Genomic DNA, 19,745 nt, shown 5'->3' with positions numbered 1-19,745 from the left:
CCCTTGGAATCTGCCCGGCGATTGCCACCCGATTAACGGGACAAGTGACAGTGGGCTTTATCGCTGTTGGGTAACAGGTGTCTCAGCTTGCGACTGCTTCTGCGCAGACCTGATAGACGGAGCGATCAAGGCGACGGTGAGTGAAGGCAAATTTATATACATATAAACAGAGGCGTTACACATTCGGCGCTGGGGCCGACAGCTTATTGGGCTCGCACAGCGGTGCGACGACGACCCGGGATTTCTTCGTTCGCTGTCTCGCTGTCTCCGCGCAGCTTGGTTCTTTTATAGCCTTGGGTGATCGCTTGCATCAGCCAGGAGCTCGAAGCCTCCAATCAGGAACCGCCGTTGGTCGCTGGCTCGAACCGGATCCGCGGATGAGAGGCCGTTGCGGGAGAGATTTCCTTCGGTTGCGTCAGACGCAGCCCCGGAGTTGCCGGGGATTGCGTAAGGCTCCTGCCTCGTTGCATCAGCTGGTGATGATGCTGGTTGCGTCAGCCGCATCGCCGGAGTTGCCGGGGATTGCGTAAGACTCCCGCCTCGTTGCATCAGCGGGTGTTGGCGCTGGTTGCGTCAGGCGTTCTACCAGCTTGAATGCCTTGTTGAAGCAAGGAAGTTTGGGTTGGGAGCCCTGGCATACCACCTTCTTACGACCGTCTTACGACCTTCTTACGACCGTCTAAAAAGGCCTTGTGGCGCCGGTAGACTTGAAGTTATGACAAAGAAATACCACCAAATGTGTTTATCATGAGAAAAGTTTGCACTTGGGACTTGTGGAGTTTTACACAAAAATAGATGACAGTCCGTTGTTCCACGAGCCCTGCATTGTGACAGATGGTAGCATACGAGAGCGCAACCACACGTGGGTAAGCTAACTTCCCCCTCAACCAATATCAAGAGGTCCTAGCTTGTTGTGAGGTATAGACGCTTTACAATATAATCACTGACATTACTTTTCGGACAAACCCTGTATTTTGTATTGACTTCATATTGTGACAAGCGTAATTCCCAACTGCTGCCTGTGTAATATCGGCCGAACGACACGGCGAGGGGCTTAGAGAGATGTCTCCATCCTTCCTGATCATTCACTTGGCAAGTGAATTATTGTCCTACGCCCTCTAAGTATTAAAAAGTATGTCTAGCAAGTATTTTTGCAAGTATTACTCGCTTCTAATTACTAAATTTTTCTCTTTCCTATAGCTACGGCTTTCTCGAGTTGTACACTAATGAAAGCTACTCGGACCGAGACCAAGCGTTCAACGCTGGCATCTTCGAGGGTTATGCAACGGCGGACAGGGCGATCATGCACTATGACAATTTGTGGAAGCATTACTGCGCTCATCAAGCCGACGGCTGTGTCAAACTGTTCCTGTTTATTGGCGCTACGCTAAACTACATGCAGCAGCAGGTCACGGAGCTTGCCGTCAAGGACCCCTACTGGCACCAGGTAGAGAGCATTTTTTCTATATTCCAAAAACCCAGTCTAATATTTGGCTTTCTTGATAATAGTGCGTCACAAAAAAGCATTTGTTTGGCGTGACATGGAAATAAAAGGAAAGAAACAGTGTGCTAAAACAAGGCAATCTTAAGGGTTGTTTCTTTAATTCATTGATCTATCAAGGACCATAGTGCAAGAAGTGCAGAGCTGACAGAAATGCAACAAATTGGCGTACTTCTTTGGAGGAAATGAAAAGATGGTCCAGCCCTCCCAGGCATTGTATCGCTCCGCAAGATATGATTATGTTACCTTCCCCTACGGCTGTAGTCGGTCCGAGGACGAATGTTCTATAAGCTTTACTTCGCTCCTTTCATTAGGGGTTTTTAGCTTCTACGTATATTTTTTCACGTTACCGTGTTACCGGAACGCATGTTTTAGAAAAGTTTTAGCATCTCATACGTAAACGTTTACGTACGTACGTCAACGTATACCTTTACGTTTCCGCAAACCACTAAATGTTGATAAAAAATTACACCATCTCCCGCTAAAGGGGACCATGAGGCGATGCGAAGCCGGAGCACTTGCGCGATCGCGTTCTGTTGGCGTTCGTTGGGCATGCTGCCGACCTCGCGTCGTGGAACGCGAAGAGGGACGCTACGCGCGTCGTATCTTCCATCTAGCCTTGCCGTTAATTCTCACAGGGTGAGCGGGGAACGCAGTCGACAGGCGGCGAGAGGGGGGCAGCGTAGGAGAGGAGAGAGGAGGGGAGGGGACGCGCATGCGCTCGAGCTCATCGCGGCGTTGCGCAGGAGAGAATTTCGGCATGTCTAGCCCGCGTTTCAGAGGAAGAGTGGAAAGCGGGAGGGGAGAGGAGAAGTGGAGAGGGGTATAGGAGAGGGGAAGGGGAGAGGGTGAGTAGAGAGGGGAAAGGGGGAGTGGAGAGGAGGTGTGTGGAGAGGGTATGCCCATGCGCAGTAAGGATGGTCACGCCGCACACCACCACCGGATTTAGCTCCGCCTTAAGATACTTCGCATCTAATAACTGCAGTCAAACTATAATAATTTAGGTAAGGTTCAATAGCCGCTGCGGCAAAATCGCAGTAGAGGTTTTTAGCGTGTACGGCATCCCGGTATACGCAATGTGGTGTAGGAATACTAGAGTGACCTGGAATGTTGGGAGAGTGTCCGAAGCGCCGGCTCCCGAGTGGGTCTTTTGCGGTGAACTGCTGCGCCGCGCCGCTGCTGCGCCAGACCCGTGGGCTTTGTGCGCTCGGGAAGCGAGAGGCGTCTGCTACGCGCTGAAGTTTTTTTGCGTTGGGTTTTGACACAACTCACTTCAACAATGCGATGCGGCATGACGCTTACCCATCTTATAGGCGTCGTCTTAGTGCTGCGGCAGCAAGAGAATGCAAAAACTCATGTGGCAACATCTTCAGCAAAAACTGCGCAGCAGGACGAGACACCAAGAAAGTAATGACGAAAACGAGCGCAGACTCCCAACTAATTTATTGAAAACCGTGTCAACCTTAAAAAGCCGCAGCAAAGACGATGTGTCACAGACAACGAAAGAAGATGTGAAACCACGCAGCCAAAGAAACACCGGTCAAAGAATTTCAAACTGACAATGACTCCCGCTTAGTTAACGATAGCATGTGGACCGCAGATAATTGAACTCCTTGTCGGACACACTGATAGAGGGAGCGCTGACACATCTTTCACCCTTTCCTCTGATGTGGAAGGCCTCTATTATCTTGCGGCCCAAGTATCTACTATCCCTGGACACTACTTTCGCGTCATAAAAAACGGGTTCACACCCACACTCTCCGCAATGCGCGGGCAAATGCAAGCCCGCGGTACTGGAAAGTGATCGCTCATGCTCTCTTAGTCTGACGTGGATGCATCTGCCGCTTTCTTCGATGTAAGATTTCCCGCACGTTAACGAAACCTCATAAGCTATGCCTACCTTGCATGGTACATATTTATTCTTATGTCGTACGTGACATTCATTGTTCTGCTTCCTGCTGTCGTGTTCCATCCTATGATTTACTAAACTGCAAACTTTCGAAACGTCGAAACCCTCGTGTCCAGTTTTTGCGGTGTTTGCGTGTTGTGCGCTCTTGCCGCCGTGGTGGTTAAAGGCAAGCACCAATCGTACATCATGCAACAGTGCACGGATACTTTAAGAGCGGCCGAGTTCCGCAAGATTCTTCCATATTCCGAAAAACTAAATGTGAGCATGCGGCTTGCGTTAGCAGCCACACATATACGAGTTGCAGTTGGATAACAAGTTATTGTTTTTTTTTAACATGCCTGAATCATGAATAGCAAGATTTTTTTTTTTTTATCTGGGGTTTAACGTCCCAAAACCACGATATGATTATGAGAGACGCCGTAGTGGAGGGCTCCGGAAATTTCGACCACCTGGGGTTCTTTAACGTGCACCTAAATCTAAGTACACGGGCCTCAAGCATTTTCGCCTCCATCGAAAATGCAGCCGCCGCGGCCGGGATTCGATCCCGCGACATTCGGGTCAGCAGTCGAGCGCCATAACCACTAGACCACCGTGGCGGGGCGAATAGCAAGATGTTGCAGTTAACATCGCTGTTCCTAGAAGCAGTGAAATTAAAGCACTTGGGACTCATAGTTTAACTTTTGCGTCTATGACATGACTGCGTGATGGAAGTGCGTTTTGATTTTTTTTTGCCTGTTTATCACTCGCCATCGTTTGAATACGCGTTTCTGAGACTGTGACAGAGAAGTTGCGACAGGTAAGCCCAGCCGTACACAGAAAGTTCAATGGAGAAAAAAGTGACAAACGGCTAAGGTGCGCGTTCAAACATAAGAAAAAAATTGTTGATTGTCAAACTAACGCTGTATATAAAATTCCATGTTCCTGCGGTAAGATTTACATAGGGCAAACTAGTCGATGCATCAACATTAGGATCCATGAGCATGCGCAAAATGTTAAAAACGGCACAGGTTCTCATTTGGCTCTTCATTGTCGAAAAAGTGGTTGTAATCCCAGTTTTGATAGGACGGAAATTTTGCACAGGCACAGCGATCAGCGCACACGAGAAATAATGGAAGCTTTTTACATGTCATTGGAAAGTCACATATGCGCCAGCCAACCTTCGGTAGCCTTGTCACAGGCTGAAGTCGCTTATCTCAGAGATAACTTGCCTCATGTTCATGGCTAATCACTCAGGTAGCGTTTTTTTGGTTGTTGTTGCTACTTTTGTCGCCTTGTGCATACGTGATAGTCTTCTGATATCCTTTCCCAGATGCTATTTATTCTGTTCCTTGTGAAATAAAGTTTAGTTGCGAGTCAGCGCCGTGGTCTGTTGTTTCTTCTGTTCGTCCTCGTTCTTTCGCGCGTTTTATTCATTCAAGATAGTATACGGACCACGGCAGCGCGTGCCGAAGTTGCGGTCTGCGCCATCTAGTGGCGAGCTGTCTGTTGTCGAGAGCATTGCACTGGCGATTGCGCGGCTAGACCTATGCTCTCGACTGCAGAAGGTTAGCCACTAGATAGCGCAGAGCGCAACTTCGGCACGTGCTCCCGTGGTCCGTATACTTTTGCTCACGGCAGTACGTGATGCGTGATGACGGCGCGTCCCAGCGATGAGCAGTTTTATCGATGGCCGACGCTCTGTTCGCCGCTATCATTGTACAGTGTGTATTGCTGTAGTTTAACTTTCCGTTTCCCGGCCACAAGTTCGGCCAAATAAAGAGTTTCATCTTCGATACGCTGAGTGCTCCTTTCGTCGACGCCACGACCCCGTGACATCTGGTGAAGGTGCGGGGTATGTTCATGTTCCGGACGCCCCCGTCGAGCCGTGAACCCAGCCCCGTTCGTGAAGAGGACACTGATACCATCAGGGACAGTCGAGCAAGCCGTAAACTGAAAGGACTCGCCTCTGAGTTTGGACTCTAATGGACAAGCGAAGAGCCACGGCGACGAAGACAACGGGCACGATGACGGCCGCAGTGTCCCCTGCAGCTGTCGTGATGCAGCCGCCCAGAGAGCCGCCGACCTTCCATGGATCGCTAAGCGATGACTCCGAAACATGGCTGGAGACGTTCGAAACGGTATCAGCATTTAACAAGTGGAATTCCGAAGACAAGCTGCATCACGTGTACTTTTACCTGGAAGACGCGGCAAGGACTTGGTTAGAGAATCGGGAGTTCACTTTTCGAACCTATGACATCTTTCGCAACGCTTTCTTGGAAACGCTCACAAGCGTCGTCCGAAAGGAAAGGGCTGCAGCCTTGCTGGAGACACGGATGCAACTACCGAACGAAAGTGTAACCATATTCGTGGAGCAAATGACCCGACTATTCCGCCACGCTGACCCCGCCATGACCGAGGAGAAGAAGGTCCGCTTCCTCATGCCAAGAGTAAAGCAAGAGCTCTTCACCGGGCTGATGCGGAGCCCCCCCCCCCCCCTCGACAGTTCAAGAATTTGTGTCCGAAGCAACGACCATCGACAAGACGCTGGAAATGCGAACCCGCCAGTACAATCGCCGATCAATTCAAGACAACCAAGCTGTTCATTCCCTCGGCTCCGACGGCCTGCGTGAAACGATCTGAGCGGTCGTGCGAGAGGAACTGCGCAAGCTGTTACCCTCACCACAGCGTCAAGTGGACTCGATCGCAGATGTAGTTCCAGCGGAAACCCAGCACCGCTGGGCAACCCTGAAACGCCACTGCCTCAGCCGCAAGTCATGAGCTATGCTGCTGCAGCCCGACGCAACCCCCCTCCTCGCCTACGTCAACCCGCCGCACAGCCGCAGTGCCGTCGCCATCACCGACGCCATACCGCCTGGCTGTCGACCAGCGCAACACCCCGAGGAAGACCGACGTATGGCGCGTCCCCGACCACCACCCACTCTGCTACCATCGCGGAGAAGCTGAACACACCTACCACCACTGCCAGTACCGACAAATGGGACTGCGAGGGTTCGCCATCGACGCGCCGCGTCCACAGCAGGGTGAACGACCGCGTGACATCGCCGACTATCTCGAAGGAGCGCATTGGATCCGCCCGAGGACTTTCCAGATCGCCGTCGCCAGGCCACTACGTCTCTGTCCAACGCCGACCGCACACTGGCCCAACCCGGGGCTGGTCAGCTAGCCCGTATCCAGAAAAGTAAGGGCAGCAACAGATGGAGGAACGGTTGCGGTGCTACGAAATACCGATGATCATCCGCCGCCGACGACGACGCCGCGATGAAATCTATAGAACACGCCGCAAGCCGAACGGAGCCCTGGCATCGAAACTTCGCGGCCCGAAGCAGACCTGACGACGCAACGTCGAAGCAGCGGAACAAACTGACGTAGCCGTGACCTGACGCCACGACCTAACTGCAACGCAAGACAACGGCATAGCGACCTCGACGTTCTTATCGACGGCCACAGCGTCACAGATCTTGTCGACTCCGGAACCGACTATTCTGTCATCAGTGGACCGTTTGCCACGAAGCTGAAGAAAGTTAGGACAGTCTGGGAAGGCCCCGAAATCCGGACAGCTGGAGGTCACCTAGTAACACCGGAGGGAATCTGCACAGCGAGACTCAGCATTACCAACCACATTTATCTGGCGAACTTCGTAGTCCTACAGCGTTGCTCGAGAGATGTGATCCTTGGCACGGCCGCTACATAAAAAAAACAGGTGCGGCCTGCTGCGTGGCGCCGAAACGGCGTCCGGGGCCTAGTTCTCCTTGCGCCCGCACTGGCGCCACCACACTGGTACAGCTGTTCACGGAGAAGCGCTTCGACAGCCGCGTTTGTACGCCCGACACTTACTCCAATCAGGCCGTAGAGATAACGCGTTTTATAGTTGCACATTACTGGTTGAATATTGAAGTCGTTGTTAGAACTGCCGATTACCCCACATGGCCGAACTTGTGGCCGAGAAACTGAAAGTCAAAATATAGCAATACGCTGATAGCGGCGAAAAGAGCGTCGACCTTCGATCAACTGACAAGCGGTCAAGGGCGTCGGCTTTTATACAAGCGCTATAGAACTTTCTAGCAATATCGCTGGTGGCGGCGTTATCTCTAGACACAGGTGGAACATTCGCGAGCGGAGCGCAATCAGAACAAAACGATCTACTACAATCGAGAAGCTTCTCGAACACTGTTTCGTGGACAGCGTCGAGCGTTGATAACCGTGCCTGCCGGTCAAACCCGAATACATCAAAAGAAGACAGGAAGTGGGCGTGGCGATACGAACTCCCCAGTACAACCACCGCGGCTTGATTCAAGACAGCGCAGTGGTTCAAGTCTTCGGCTCCGACGATCTGCGCGAGACCATAAGGGCCGTAGTTCGCGAAGAACTTCACCGAATCTTCCCGTCGTGCCAGCCTCAAGTTGCCTCGATCACAGACATCGTCCTAGAGGAAATCCAGCAGTCGCTGGGTATCCCCGAGTCAGCGTAGCCGCAGCTGGAAGAAATGAGTTATGCTGCTGTAGCCCGACGCAACGCCCCCGCTCCTCGTCCACGTCAAGAGCCGTGCCACCGCAGCAGTTCCGCCGCCACCACCGACGTCATACCGCCTGCCAGCCGGCCAGCGATACACCCCGAGGAAGATCGACGTTTGGCGCGCCCCCGACCACCACCCACTCTGCTACCAATGCGGAGAGGCTCGCCACACCTACCGTCGCTGCCAGTACTGACAGATGGGACTGCATGGGTTCGCCATTGACGCACCGCGTCCACAGCGCGGTGAACCACCACGCGACATCGCCGACTATACCTAGTAGGAGCGCAGTGGACACCCCGACATCCTTTCCGCTCGCCGTCGCCAGGCCGCTATGTCTCACCGCAGCGTCGCCAGTACACTGGCCCAACCCGGGGCCGGTCAGGAACCAATTGAGGTGCGGTTGCTGTATGACGAAACATCGAAGATCCTCCGCCGCCGATGACGCCGCCGCGACGAAATCGAAAGACAACGCCTCAAGCCGTACAGAGCCCTCACGTCGAAATTTCGCGCTCCGAAAAAGACCTGACGACGCAACGTGGAAGCAGCGGAGCAAGCCGACGTAACCGTGATCCGACGCCGCGACTTAACCGGAACGCAAGGCGACGGACTAGCGACCTCGACGTACTATTCGACGGCCACACGTCACCGCTCTCATCGACACAAGAGCCGACTATTCCGTCTTCAGTAGCCCGTCCGCCACAAAATTGAAGAAATGTAGGACTGCTTGGCAAGGCCCCGAAATACGAACCGCTGGCGGCGATCTAATAACGTCGGCTGGAGTCTGCATCGCCAAAGTCACCATCAATAACCGGACTTATCCTGTGAGCCTTGTAATCTTACAACATTGCTCCAGGGATCTGATGTTTCCTGAGTCACCACAGCCCCGTCGTCGATCTGAGGTATGAGTCAATAACACTAACCTCAGAAAAGGCGCTGCCGCCGTACACCACGCCAGGGAACCTCGCATTGAATGCGACAGAAGAGCACGTCCCCATTCCGCCTCTCTCCAGCATCATCATTTCCGTCGGCACCGCAGAACAAGCAGACCTTGAAGGCGTCATCGAGGGCGATCAGCACCTGCTTCTGAACCGTCAGATTTGCGTCGCAAGAGGCATCGCCGAGCTGCGTGATGGGGCAAAGGATAGGTAGTGCTGATGAAGTGCAGCCACAAATATAGGCACTTCAACATTGGTACGGCGGGCGTCTACATCGACGAATTCGGGGACGCCAGCAATGCTATCGCCCTCTTCGATTCTACCGAACCTGCTTCGATGGATCGAGGTCCCCAACCAGATTTCGACGTCAACCCGAGCCTCCCGATAAACAACCAAGACCAGCTCAAAACCTGGCTCCTGCAATTCAATGACTGCTTCTCGTCGTCGTCAAGAATTCGACAGACCCCAGTTGCGAAACATCGCATCAGAACAGAAGAAAGTGCCCGACCACTCCGTCAGAGCCCGTACCGAGTTTAGACGCGAGAACGCGAGGCGGTTGAGAAACAGGTCGACCAAATGCTACGCGGCGACATCATCCAGCCGTCCAAGAGTCCGTGGGCGTCACCTGTGGTGTTAGTGAGGAAGAAGGATGGCAGGCTACGCTCCTGCGTCGACTATCGTCACCTGAACAAGGTCACGAAGAAGGACTTGTACCCTCTCCCACGAATAGATGACACCACAGATCGACTCCACAACGCGAAGTACTTTTCGTCGATGGACCTCAAGACCGGCTACTGGCAAATAGAAGTCCACAAGAGAGACCGAAAAAAGCCTGCCTTTATAGCAATAGACGGCCTGTTCGAGTTCAAGGTCATGCCCTTTGGTCTTTGCTCGGCACCTGCGACTTTCAACCAGTTATGGATACAGTACTGGCCGGCTTCAAGTGGAAGACGTGCCTCGTAACTTGGACGACGTCGTTTTGTTTGCTTCAAGCTTCGACGAACACCACCGGCGCCTTGAAGCTGTACTGCAAGCAATCAGGACCTCCGGACTCTCCTTCAAGCCTAAAAAATGACGCTTCGCGTACGAGGAGCTCTTCTTTTTGGGTGACGTGATGGTGCTCGCCGATATCCGCAGAAAACAGCTGCCATCACTGCCTTCCCGCCACCCACCGACTAGAACGCCGTACGCTGATTTCTCGGCTTGTGCGCATACTACAGACGCTTTGTCAAGGAATTTTCGCGAAAAGCCGAGCCGCTAACGCACCTAACTCTTACCGACGCGCCATTCAACTTCGAGACGGTGCAAATCAAAGCATTTCAAGAACTGAAGCGACGCCTTCAGATGCCTCCGATACTAGCACATTTCGACGAATACACCGATACTGCGATCCACACCGACGCGAGCAGCGTAGGCCTCGGCGCCGTCCTTGTGCAGAAGACTGACGGGCTGGAAAGAGTCATCAGTTATGCTAGCCGGTCGCTATCAAAGACAGAAAGCAACAATTCACAACAGAAAAGCAGTGCCTGACCATCATCTGGGCTTCATCGAAGTTTCGCCTCTACCTCTGCGACCGGACCTTCAATGTTGTGAGCGACCACCACGCCTTGTGCTGGCTAGCTAACTTGAAAGACCCTTCAGGTCGCCTGGCACGGTGGAGCCTAAGACTTCAAGAATTTGACATTACCGTCGTGTACAAGTCCGGAAGGAAACACTCCGACGCTGACTGCCTGTCTAGCGCCCCCGTGGACCCATCGCCGCAGGACGACCAGGAGGATGACTGTTTCTTGGGAACGATAAGTGCCGACCACAACGAGCGGACCCAGAACTCAGGGGCCTTGTGGAATACCTCGAGGGCAGGACCGCCGTTGTCCCGAAGGTATTGAAGCGATGACTGGCGTCGTTTTTCTTGCGAAACGGCGTTCTCCTGAAGAACTTCTCGCCTCTTCCAACCAACCACCTTCTCCTGGTGTCTTCGGCATTGAGGCCAGTAGTCCTCCAGGCCCTACACGATCACCCGACGGCTGGACACGCCGGCGTTTTCCGCACGCTCGCAAGAATGCAAGAAAAGTACTACTGGCCACGTCTTGTCGCAGACGTCACTCGCTACGTAAGGATATGCCGAGACTACCAGCGACGCAAGACACCGCCGACAAGACCAGCAGGCTTTCTTCTTCCGATCGTGCCTTCTGGCCGACCATTCTGGCAACTCGCTATGGACCTACTGGGCCAAAAACACTTTGACTTGGGCGAGTTGGTACATACTCGGATACATGCAGCGCGACTTGGACAGACACAGTAGACAGATAAAACACAGACATAAAACAGGGACATCTGTGTCTTATGTGTCTCCTGTCTTCGCCCAAGTCGCGCTGCATGTATCCGCGACCTACTGGGGCTGTTCCGTACGTCGTCCTGCGGAAATAAATGGATCGTCGTCGCTACCGACTACCTCACCCATTACGCCGATACAAGGGCCTTACCAAGAGGCAGTGCCGCCGAGGTCGCGAAGTTCATCGTTGAAGACATCGTCCTGCGTCATGGTGCCACAGAGGTCCTTATCACCAACAGAGGTACGGCCTTCACTGTGGAGTTAACTCAGGTGATTTTGAGATACAGCCAGACAAGCCACTGCCGGACCACCGCTTACTACCCTCAGGCGGATGGCCTCCCCGAGCATCTAAACAAAACCGTCGGCGACATGCTGGCCATGTACGTGCACGTCGGCACAAGACGTGGAATGTCATCATTCCGTATGTGACCTTCGCATACAACACGCCAGTACAAGAAACAACGCAGCCGTCGCCGTACAAGTTGGTCCACGGAAGGAGCCCGCCAATGACTCTCGACGCAATGCTTCCAGCTACAACCTACGAAGACAATATCGACTTATTTGCAACGCGCCGAAGAAGCTCTACACCTCGCCCGCTTGCGTATCAAGAACCACCGGAGGATCGAAAGCCGTCATTATAATCTTCGGCGCCGCAACATGGAATACCAGACCGGTGACCGTGTGTGGATCTGGACACCGATACGCCGACGTGGGCTCGGTGAACAGCTTCTTCGGCGATACTTCGGGCCAATCAAGGTGCTACTACGTCTCGGTGCACTGGTCTACGAGGTCCCTCCGGACGGACGGCATCACAAAGTCTCAGCGGCGCAGCGCACGACCTGAAATCGTTCACTTCATGCGTCTCAAGTCGTTTTATGCGCATTGAGAAACCTGAGGATTGTTGTTCTTTCAAGTTACATGCATTTTTTTACTTCCATCTTCTGTTTTGGGCATCGGGACGATGCTTTTTCAGAGGGGGGCATTGCCACGCCCGCTTGTTTTATTTTCATGTATTCGGGTTTGACTCGCAAGGACTGTTAGCAACGCTCGACGCAGACCGCACCACAGCGTTTGAGAAGCTTCGCGTAGATCACTTTTTTAAGATTGCACGCAGGACACGAATAGACTAGATTATTCGAGAGCTTCCATGACCACCAGTGATAAGACTCGAAAGTTCGGTGCGTTATTAATAAAAGACGGCGTGTCCCAGCCATGATCAGATTATGGACGGCCGACGCTCTGTTCGCCGCTATCAGTGTGCAGTGTGTGTTGCTGTAGTTTGACTTTGGGTTTCCCGCCCACAAGTTCGGCCAAATAAAGAGTTTCATCCCGGACACGCCGACTGCTGCCTTCGTTGACGTCACGACCTCGTGATAATATGCTTCTAAAATTTATTGTGCACATGAGTTCTTGCTCCTCCGCAATATCTTTGTGAGACGAAACTGTGCCCCTGAGTTGCAGGCAGTACAGTGTGTGAGAAAATGGCCATTATAATATGTTTTTTATATTCAGCTGATGCTCCCGATCATTTACGCAGCACCTCGTCTGTCGTATACGGAGGATTTCCCACACGTTAACGGGATCTCACGGATTACTTCCGCGGTACATCGTACATATGTATTCTCGTACTTTTTTGCGCACCAGCAAATGCGCTTATCGCCCGAAACTAGCGAACGCATCCGCGCAATCTTTTCAGGCGCGGATGCCACCATGTTGATGCCGTGTGGATGCACAACCATCTTCAGCTTATGCGTCATTTTTTTGCACGTAGGGTTGCTGTTGTGGTTGCTGTTTCGCATGCAAGGCTTATTCCTCCTTCGTTCGCTTCTTTCTTGGGCGCCCTTTAAACTTCTGGTCTCAACTACTCATGCGAGCACCACCAGCTGACCTTGCGAAGTCTTGTCCTCACAAGATGTAGAACTTCTTCCTTGTACAGACTAGGAGATTAAAGTCCGCTGGGTCCCCGCAATCCGTGCTCGCAAGAGTAGTTGAGACCCTCCTACAGAAGTACGAAAGGAGAGAGAAAGCGCTTACGCGCGACTCCTGCTCGTACTTCAACGTTTCTAGATATTTTGCCGCTGTCGATTCGTGAGGAAATAAACTTCCTTAATCAAGTCATTCGTTCATTACTTGGAAAAGATGCAGGGCCTCTTCAAAGCGCGTGATGAACCCCTGTAACACCACTCTTTCTTGACGGATTCGAGAAATTTTTGTGGCAATCTATTCGGGAATCAATAAGAGCCGACACTCAGGGCATTCGATGATTATTTGGAACAGTGGTTCATGTCATCTTTAATGCTGCCGCTAACGGCACTTGGTGTCATGCGCGTAGAGGCGTCCGTTTGTCGTTTTTATTATTGTGGCTTGGAGTAGCCTGTATATTCTTAACCATTGACGGATATGAATCCTCATACCCCGCGAGGTCGCTGTTGTGACTGAAAAAAGAACACTTTAAGGACAGACCCATCGGAGATAAAGGCGCGCAGTCGGCGGAACAGAGAAATTCGGGTTGCAGGTGAAAACAATTACACCATCTCCCGCTAAAGGGGACCATGAGGCGATGCGAAGCCGGAGCACTTGCACGATCGCGTTCCGTTGGCGGTCTTTGGGCATGCTACCGACCTCGCGTCGTGGAACGCGAAGAGGAACGCTACGCGCGTCTTGTCTTTCCTCTAGCCTGGCCGTTAATTCTCATAGGGCGAGCGGGGAACGCAGTCGGCAGGCGTGTGAGAGGGGGGCAGCGTAGGAGAGGAGAGAGAGGGGGAGGGGACGCGCATGCGCTGGTGCTCATCGCGGCGTTGCGCAGGAGAGAGTTTCGGCATGTCTAGCCCGCGTTTCAGAGGAAGAGTGGAGAGGGGGAGGGGGAGGGAAAGTGGAGATGGGGAGAAGAGGGGAAGTGGAGAGGGGGAGAGAAGAGGAAAAGTGGAGAGGAGAAAGGGAGGACGGGGAGTGGAGAGGGGAGGGGGAGGGTATGCGCATGCGCAGTAAGGGTGGTCACGCCGCACACCACCACCATCACCACCACCACCACCGGATTGAACTCCGCCATAAGATACTTTGCATCTAAAAATGAGGCAGGTACACAACATTTGATGGAATACGATTGAGTCAAGCGCGGCAAGAGTGGCAAGCGCATCGCATCGGCCACAGATGGCCGCGGTAATTATGAATTGAGGGCTTTAACTTCGGTTACCTCAAAACATTATAGTTGGTTGTCGGCGTAGAACTATACGGATGTCGCACGCTGGCCGAAAACACTACGAGAAGAAAACATAAAGCGAAAAGAAAAGAGCGTCTTCGAATGCAATGGAAAGCGCTCGATCATGCACAAAATTGCGTGGTGTACTGTCTGACGCCCATTCGTGCCTGCTGTGCCACCAGAAGCTCGCCAGCGAAAGGATATTTGGCACAAATAATGATCAGAAATACGCCAACGGTAAACGGCAGTTACTTTTCTAGTAATGGCCCCCTGTGGCGTAGCCAGTGGGGGGGGGGGGGCACACCAGGCCCATGCCCCCCCCCCCTCCCCGAAGTTTTTTTTTTGCCATGGCATACAGGAGTTCAAAATGACACTCGATCACAGCTGCCTAGCCGACCCCAATTTCAGATCAAAGTGGTGCCCTTCCCCCCCCCCGAAAAAAATTTCTGGCTACGCCCATGCTGGCCCCGCTAAATACGCTCGCATTTACTCTATCGGAGTCTTCAAAATCTTATAAACAGGTAAAAGATGATTCATCAGCAAGTAGTACTATTTGTGCAACGCTGTTTTCTGTCGTTCTTTTTTTCAGGACAATTGCTATATTATTTTATGACTTAAATGTCATTCGAGCTCTATTAATATCGGGGTTTCTGTAGATCAGAACGGTGTGTGGAGACACTTTTTTGCCAACCAGAAATTACTATCGTCGCAGGTTGACATGGTTCTCACACAGCTGTCCGCAGTTAGCGCAGGCATCAACGCTCGACAGAACAAGGAGCGCTTCTTCTCACCGCAAGATATCAGCATCATCAGTGCAAGCATGGTATTGTAAGTCTATATCTCCGATGCATTCGCAGACTTTCAAAAAAGGGCATTCGGAAATGTAGTCACTGTGTTTGCTTGTTTGTTTGTAGCCTGTCAAATCAGGCACATACCCAGTCTGGGGGATTGGCCTAGAACACGTATTGTAACCTACGGATGTTACCTATATTAATTTTTGCCTCCCTATCACTAAAATAGAAAAAAAATTACTAAGATCAACAGCAATAAAGTGAGAAAAAATGAAATTAAAAGGAAGAAAATATATGCTATTACAGTAAGGGGTCTGAAATTTTGAGACGACCAGACAACTGAGTTCACCTGACTCGACCAAATTTGACTGTATGTCTTACCTTTAATCACGTTTTATAATTATTTCACGAGTATTTTTTCAGTATTTCCTAAAGTATATTTTATGTTGGAATACGTTTAGTGGCTAGAATGAAATTATACACAGCATCAAAAACATCTCTGTGGCAATGTCTCAAAACAGAGGCACCGAAATTTAGAACGTTTTCTGCCGTTAAACTTAAACCTATCGTCGAAAACGGAATAACCAGGTATTTTCCTGAGTATTGAATAGTTGCGACATGATATAAAATAACGTTAATAGATTCTGTTTCTTCGCAAAATGGGCAAAGGGGTGATATTGCCAGACCAGCTCTGTGTATATATAAGTTTAATGGAGGGGCACTACATCGAAATTTGGTAATAATATCTTGAAACTTTCTAGACTGACTCCACTGAGGTATCCATGGAAATTTAAGGTGCTGATATTCTGTCCATTTAGTTATAGTTTCAATCATACCTGTACAAATTGCTAATTTTCGATATCTGATCGCTGCTCTGTATTCTACTTCTGGGAGTACCAAAATTATTGATCCATCAAGGGCAACCTGGGCTAAAGAATCGGCCAGTTGATTTAATTCTATCCCGCAGTGACCTGGGACCCACAATAATTTCAGAGCTAGGTTTCAGCAGGGACGGTACTAATGTGTGCAAAGTCATTAGGGTTCGTGATTGTTCTGAAGCTGTAAGTGCTGTACATACCGAAAGAGAATCTGTTATGATGATTGCACTAATTTTGGTTGAAGGCCGTTTTCGAAGCGCCAAAATAATAGCCATGAGCTCAGCTTCAAAAAGAGGAGTAAAATCTGGCAGCCTCACTGAGAATGACCAGTCAAGCAAATCGGAAGCAATTTCTACCCCGGCCTTATGATTATTCACAGAAGCATCTGTGACTATTATGTTTTTTGTTTCTGCATTTACCTAGTAATCTGTCAACCTGTTATTAAAAAATCTGAGCGATTGGAACTTATATTTTGGGGGGAAATTTTCATCATGTTCTATCGTAATATTACGATGTGAGCCATTAATTTTGAATTACCGTTCTAATGTCCACCTTAATGCTGTCCAGCTGCTTATGAACAAAAATGATTTGTGGTGTGTGAAAATCGTGGCCAATGAGCAAGAAAGAAGGAGTCGGGGTCACTAATAAAAGCGTATGCAGGCCTTCTAGCCCGTAAGCCGTAAAATTTAAAAAAAGTTTGCACCGTTAAGATGCGGAATCGACAAAGAAGTGTTGGAAGGCGTGCTTATTGATGCATAACAATAATGGCCACAAACTTTGGGAGGCCCAGACAAATTCGCAGCGCTTCACGCTCCAATAGAACTAAATGTTTTGTTTTATAAGCTGGGCCGCCCGAAAATATTATGCACCCAATTTGCAATATTGGGCGCATGTTCATTTTGTACATCAACAAGGTGTCTCTACGTAACCCGTATTTTCGGTTGCTAAGCCTACGCAATAAGCCTAACGCCCGTTGTGCCTTTGCTGCTATATATTCTATGTGTGGACTCCAATTAAGTCTTTCATTATGAATCATGCCTAAATGTTTGATATAATCCACGTGTGGAATTGGTTCCTGCTTATATTATACGGAAATTGAAATTGAATTTGCTAGGGGAACACCAAGAGCGCACTTTTACTGATGTTTAACGACAATGATATCGACTGCAGCCAAATTTCCATGGTATTATTATAACTTTGCAATTTTTGATGTAGTGAGTAAATGTCACTGTCTGCCGCGAAAGACGAGATGTCGTCTGCATACATGTGGACATTGACATCCTGGTGATTTGGAATAGACCTATCAGTACGTTGAATAATAGCGGAGATAGGACTGCCCCTTGAGGAACTCCGCGTTTCTGTTTGAATTTAGATAAGCAACATCCATTCTTCACACAATAAAATTCTCTTGATTTTAAAAATCCTGCTACCCACTGAGTAATATATTGTGGAAAATTTAAGCTCTATAGTGTATTCAGTCAAACGGAGTGCTCGACGCCACAATAAGCTTTAGCTATATCAAGTGTGACAAGAGCAGCGTAATGTCTTCTTTTTCGGGCAAGCCGTATTCGTCTCTCTAAATCAGCTTTAGCGCACCAAATTGAAGACTCATTACGAAAACCAATTTTAATGTTGGCTTGGCTGCCATCCAGATATTTATTCTGTCATTTAGGACCCTGTCTATAAGCTTGATGATATTAGACGTTAGAGATATAGGTCTGATATTTTCTATGTTAAAACCTATCCCTTGCTTTTTAGTATGGGAATTACTTTGGCTATTTTCCTGTCATACGGTATTCAGGTGTGATTTAAAGAATAGTTTATCAGACTGACGACGTCACCAGGTAATAACTTGTATAAAATTTTAATCATAGGCACTGTAATTCCATCAGGACCAGGAGCAGACGAAGGTAAATATCTAATCACGTTTGTCACTTCGGACCGTGTCACTTTTTCAAAGTTAGTCGTTAGGGTACAATTTTGCCAGTTGTTCGGTAAAGTCGAAGAGAATCTACTTCCTGGACCTTTACCAATTGACTCTTAAGATTTTGTCATTTCTTCCGGCGATGGACTTTCATAATCAGTATTTACTAGAGACGGTAGGATTTTGCGGTATCTCATATAAAGAAATGACGCACTTTTAGGTTTGCAAAGAAAATCGAAATGTCCTTTGTCATAGTCTTCTTTAGCTTTGGCCAGCGTGCGTTTAAATCCAGCAACAATAAATTTGTAGTCTGACCAATTTTTGGGGGACGTGATTATGAATTAGCTGCTTCCAAGCTGCCTTTCGTCGTCTGTGATCACGTGAACAATCTGAATTCCACCTTGGACTATAAGGCACCCTCTTGGCCGATTTAATAATAAACTCTGCTCTTTTGTATGATCTTTTAATTACTGCGCTTAATTTCATAGCTTTAGTTTCATCGCTGTCTTCAGAAGGAGATGCTAAAGCTGCTTTCAGGTCATTTTTAAATTTGGAATAATTTATAAAAATTCGAACATGAGAACATGATGGTATTATGGGGCAAGCAATCTCAAACATTATGGGCAGGTGGTCACTGTGGCGGCACAGCCCAGGGCTGTCCACGAAGTGCTAGAAATTGTCGAGCTTACAAAAATTAAATCTAAGGCAGAGCGGGATCGATCTCGAATAAATGTGGGGGTTGTAGCGTTGAGGCACGACAGATTGTTGTGTATAGACCAGTCCCACAAACGTTGGCCACATTGATCTATTCTAAAACCCCAACATGTGTGGTGAGAATTAAAATCTACAAACGAGAATTTTTTCTTTACACCATGAATGGACAGCCATATCTAAACTTTGCGTGTCTCGTACGCGCACAGGAAAGTATACGTTTACTAGAGAGAAAGGAAGGCATCCTGGCAAGGTAATGTCTAAGGCGAAAATTTCGCATTCTTGGGGCATGCATTTGTACGAAATTTTAGCCTTTAAACTAATTTTATTATTGATAAAGAAGGGTAAACCTCCACCTTTGGCTGGACGGTCTAGACGACACGATCGGAAGTTGGTTAAGTGAAATAAATGATGTGCGGAAAGCCAAGTTTCTTGTAATGCAATAATCTCTGGAGTGATTTTAGAAGACAAATACAACAAATCTGTTATAGCTGAGTGAACAGATCGGCAATTCCAATGCAGAATTTTCAGGGACCCTATGATTTCGACAGCATAGAGTCGGCGACAGCCTTATGTGTAATACTTTCTTTTAAAAAATCGCTTTTCGAGAGGTTGTCCTGGCATTTTTTACTTTTCAAATTTTTTCGTGAACCAGATTTTTTGGAGATAGGGGATCTAGAGCGCTTTAGAGACTTGAGGTCCATGTCCATATCATCTGAATCTTGATTATCATCCGGTATGATATCACTTTCCTTCTGGATGCCTCCACGAGAGGACCCTGCAGGCTGTGCATTCGAAGCTGTTATCCCAGATTCGGCTTTACTTATCAGGGGAGTAATCAGCATTTTGTGAAACTGTGTCCATATCCCTCGACGTGTCGCGTTCGTGCGCCATCGGGTTGGCTATAATATGTGGCAAGGACTCACAAAGAGTGGTAGCGAGCCGTTGTTTAGCCTTTTCCATTGTCTTTTCCATCATGTCCGCAATGGACAGGGAAAGAGACGCTTCCATTGCTATAGTATGGCGGGCTGCAGCACCAGCGTACCTCTGCG

General features: G+C 49.5%; 1 protein-coding gene across 2 annotated transcripts in view; it reads left to right on the top strand.

Annotated features, from left to right (window-relative positions):
• The first annotated feature begins 1,204 nt into the window (after positions 1-1,204).
• Positions 1,205-19,745, top strand: part of LOC119405544 (putative phospholipase B-like 2) — a 105,450-nt gene continuing 86,909 nt past the window's right edge. For both annotated transcript variants that reach the window (XM_049413812.1, XM_049413810.1), the window contains exon 1: positions 1,205-1,447. The gene's annotated coding sequence lies outside the window, so the exon portion shown is untranslated. The remainder of the gene's footprint in view (positions 1,448-19,745) is intronic.

This window comes from Rhipicephalus sanguineus, chromosome 1, assembly GCF_013339695.2.
Source record: "Rhipicephalus sanguineus isolate Rsan-2018 chromosome 1, BIME_Rsan_1.4, whole genome shotgun sequence".
Classification (NCBI taxonomy): Eukaryota; Metazoa; Arthropoda; class Arachnida; order Ixodida; family Ixodidae; genus Rhipicephalus; species Rhipicephalus sanguineus.
This window is presented reverse-complemented; position numbering and strand designations above follow the sequence as displayed.